This window comes from Fukomys damarensis, unplaced genomic scaffold, assembly GCF_012274545.1.
Source record: "Fukomys damarensis isolate Sample0158 unplaced genomic scaffold, DMR_v1.0_HiC HiC_scaffold_13, whole genome shotgun sequence".
Classification (NCBI taxonomy): domain Eukaryota; kingdom Metazoa; phylum Chordata; class Mammalia; order Rodentia; family Bathyergidae; genus Fukomys; species Fukomys damarensis.
The window spans coordinates 34328383-34332929 of record NW_022900925.1 but is presented as its reverse complement, the minus strand read 5'-3'; the positions used below and the strand labels follow the sequence as shown (position 1 = coordinate 34332929).

Sequence of the window (4547 nt, the reverse complement as noted above, 5' to 3'; positions counted from 1 at the left end):
AGGCTGACCTAACTCACTCTGTAGCCGAGGCTGGTCTGGAACTCACAGCAATCCTCCTGCCTCAGCCTCCCAAGTGCTGGGATGACAGGCGTGCACCACCATGCCTGGCTCTTATAAGTCATTTTTATGACATAATAATATAAACTCCAAAATAAAATGGGTCATGCCTTAGTGTCTCTCTATAACTTATGTATACAAATTAGGGACAAAAAAGTGGTGTGTAAGTTGGGGACCGTGTAAATTGGGAAGCAACAAGATCTGGCACTGTAAAAACTTGACCAACTGCCAGGAAAAATTTATTTAGGAAAATTTATTTTAAGAAAAAAATATGGCACGTGTGGTGGTGCACACTGATAATGTCGACACTTGGGAGGCTGAGGCAGGAGGATCACTGTGAGTTCAAGGCCAGCCTGGGATATACAGAGACCCTGTCTCAGAAAACAAACAAAACAAAACATAATTAATACATAGTAAGTATAGATTCTTTAACAATCTTCAAAAATGTTTAGTTTTTTCTGGTGCAGGGGGTACTAGGGATGGAACTCAGGACCTTGTGCTTGTGAGGCAGGTGGCAGCACCACTGAGCTAAATCCCGGCCCCTACTTAGGTTTAGTTTTAATAGGGAAACAAGTTTGTCCCCTGAAAAGCTTTGTTAATTTTTACAAATTCAACAGGTTAGGGCTGGGATTTAGCTCAGTGGTGCAAAGGTCCAGAGTTTGATCCCCAGTATAGGGGGAAAGAGAGAGACAGCACCTTTGACAGGCTTTTCCCTGTGGAAGGAGGCGCCTAAGCATCTTTCCGGTCCCTTCGAAAGACCCCCACCGGTCCTCTCTAGGCGGAAGACAACCTTGCCCCACACGTGGCTCCCGGTGCTCCCTCAGGCCCAAAGCCCCAGCCGCCCGGCACTGCCCACTGCCGGCCCGGCTGCAGGTACTTGGAGAGGGAAGAGCACTGACTCGAAGCTTCGCTGAGGCGAGCTGCAGGCAAAGTGCTGCGCACCCGGACTGCGGGCGGAGCCGACAGGCAGGAAGGACACGCGGGGCGCGGGTCTTGCGATAGTAACGCTCCGACGCTTCGGGGTTCCGCTACTTTCGCCTCATTAGCAAAATGCATCCGTGACACACTTGCCAAGTGACACCTGCTCTCACTGTCTCCAGAGGCCCACGTTATTAATAACATCTACTACAGGGCTAAGGTGAGCAACAAAAGCATGAAGCAGTGGGAAAGTTTAGAAGAGAGAGAAGCTACACGTTATTTGCGCCATCTGGGAAAGTGTTAGGAAGGACACATCTCAGAAACACTTTGAAGTGCAGGTAGGGTGGGTGCAAGGGGCATCTCCTTTTGGGTACCGGGGATTGAACTCCGGCCCTTGTGTTTGCGAAGCAGGCGATGGAACCCCTGAACCAAAGCCAGCCCTAATTATTTAATTTTTATAAGAATATGTTCCTTAGGAGAGCAATACTTAATTTACTTACCACTAAGTGAGTTTATAATTCACCTCCATATTAAAAGCTTAATTGTTTTTTGTGTTTTGTTTTTTGAGACAAAGTCTCACTATGTAGCAGTTCAGGCTGGCCTTGAATTTACTATGTAGCCCAGGCTGGCATTTTGGCAATCCTCCTGCCTCAGTCTCCCAGTGCTGGAATTACAGGCACGCACCACCAATCCCAGCCAAAAACTTAATTTTTTAACCAGATATGGTGCCACATTCTTGTAATCCTACACCTGGGAGGCTGAGGCAGGAGGAATACCGAGAGCCCAAGGCCAGCCTGAACTACATAGCAAGACCCTGTCTCAACACAAAAACAAAAAATCAGTAAGAAGCCAGGCATGGTGGTGCATGTCTGCCATGCCAGCGTCAAGAGACTGAGTCCTCCCGAGGCAGGAGGACTGGCATGAGTTTGAAGCCAGTTTAGACGACACAGTGAGGCTCTGTCCCCACTCCCCTCAAAAAAAAAAAAATCAGCAAGAAACCTTTCAGTGTACCTTATCCTGTACACTGGAGGTGTGGGTTATGTAAGACACCAAGCTGCTAAGTGATTTTATCAAGGACAGTGAGAATCATTTAGGCTGTTCTGATCCTGCTTTTTTTACATAAAATATGCTACATTATGGAATAAAATGTGTGACCAACCAGCTTATAATGGAATCAGTATCTAGGTTTCATCCCTAACCTAATTTTTGGTATTGTTAATTCTTAAATTTCACCAAGCCATATCTCAGTAGTGTACAAAGCCCCAAACAACCTGAGAATTGAGAAAACAAGCTGCGAAGCTGAAAAGCTTAGGAAATACTACTCTGACTTATAAAACGCATATGATGTTGGTTGTAACAATTCAGTTACGTGAAGCTTTACAGTTTACATAGAGCTCATTTACCACAAGGCTGATGAACCTTTTTGTTTGTTTTGTGGTACTGGGAATTAAACTCAGGCCCTTGTGCTCGGGGAGGAAGGCGCGGTGCCCCTGAGCTACATCATCCCCGCCAGGCTGCTGAACCTCTATTCAGTGCCTCCTACGTTAGGTACCGCAGAGGCTCTAACCTTCAAGGTAGTCAGAGGTTGGGGTGAGGAGACAGAAAGGAAAACACAGCCAAGAGACAAGGCACAGAGCTGGGAACCAGACCGCTTGTGTAAAATCTGGCTCAGTGGTACAGTGCTTGCCTCGCATGCCCTTGGTTTGATCCTTAGCACAGCACAACACAGCAAAACACAACACAACAACAAAACCCGGCTCCAACACCTACTTGCCTGGATGCACTTCAGCAGGTTACTTAAAATGTGAAATGGAGATATCAAAACCATCTACCTCACAGAATCGCCCTGGCACGGACACGGACAAGAGAACTTCCCAACAGTAAGCACTGCTGTGCGTGCCTGTTAAATACCTGCGCCTGCTACAACGTGTGACGGCTGTGAGGAGAGAAGCGAGCTGATCGCCGGTGTGAAGGCTCGCGGACCTGTCTAGGAGGGAGGCAGAGCTGGGTCGGTCTCAGAGGACCAGCGCGAATCAGATGGAGAAGGGAGGCGGCGTGGTGCACGAAGAAGCGCTGCCGGGGAGGAAGGGCAGGGACACAGCCCCACACGTGCGCTCAGTGCCCACAGTGGGGCTCCCTAACCCCAGGTTACCGGGCCTTTCCCACACCTGCTGGGCCACGGAAGTACCTAAGGGCGGGGGGGCAGCAAAAAACAAAAACAAAAATCCAGAGTAGCACTGAAGGAGGTAAACGGACGTCGCGTCTCCCTTCAGAATGTCCACGGTTAGATCAGTTCACAAAGACACACAATGATTTTCCATTCAATCTGCTGGCAGTTTTTTTTTCATAGTACTCACTTTGGATAAACTTAAGACTCAAAATTTAAATTGTTTTTGTTCATCTTCTTACAATACAACGATAAAGCTTTCAAATGGATAAAACCTAAATATCCGGTGGACTTTGAACCTGTTCTGTAAAGTAAAAGTTATAGAAACAAAATTTACACTGAAACCCTTTTGGCTCTCAGAGCAGCACCACCATGGGAGGCAAGAACCAGAACCTTAAATGTGGCACAAAGAGAGCCAAGAAGAAAGTGGTCGATCCAGTTTCTGAGGAGGGTTGGTACGATGTGAAGGCACCAGCCATGTTTAATAAAAGAAATGTTGGGAAAACACCAGTTACTAGGACTCCAGGAACCAAAATTGTATCTGATGGGCCCGAAGGCCGTTTCCAGTGAGCCTTGCTAGTCAGCAGAAGGGTGGAGTTGCACTTAGAAAATTCAAGCTGATCACTGAGGATACTGAGGGCAAACACCATCCGTCTAACCGTCACGGCCTAAATCTCACCCATATAAAATGCGTTCTGTGGTCAAAAATGACAGACCATGGCTGCAGCTCAGGTTGATGTCAAGACTACCGATGCTTCATGTATACCGTGTTGGTTCTACTAAAAAATGCAACAACCAGATTCAGATAACCTCTTATGCTCAACACCAGTAGGTCTGCCCAGTCCGGAGGGAAAGACGGAAACTGTGACTGGAGAGGTGCAGACAAATGACCTGAAGGACACGGTCCCTAATTTGATTCCAGACAGCAGAGGGAAAAATACAGAAAAGGCTGATCAGACTATTTTTCCTCTTCATGACATCTTCGTTGGAAAAGTGATCATGCTGAAAGAAACCCAAGTTTGAATTGGAAAAACCCATGAGCTTCATGGTGAAGGCAGCAGCTCTGGAAAACCCACCATGGATGAGACGGGCGCTAAAGTTGTATGAGATGATGCTTACGAAGCACAAGCCCAACGCTCTGTTTAAAATCCAGATTTTTAAAGGCGAATCCAATTTGTGAAAAAAAAATTCACACTGAAAAAAAGGTTCTATGTCATGGGATTAGTGGTATAAACCGAACTTGCTTTCCATAGTTCTGGTCACAGAATTCATTTCACGATTAGGGTTGAATTCTGCGACCAGAACTGTGGAATTAAGTTTGTGAACCAAGGTGCCACTGTAAATGTCTTTCATTTCCAAAACTCCACATTATTAACCTAGAATACACTGGAAAAGCTACCAATAT

The 4547-nt window shown here is 46.5% G+C and overlaps 1 pseudogene; it reads left to right on the top strand.

The window, feature by feature from the left end:
- Positions 1-3514: 3514 nt before the first annotated feature.
- LOC104859625 lies at positions 3515-4249 on the top strand (annotated as a pseudogene).
- Positions 4250-4547: the final 298 nt, after the last annotated feature.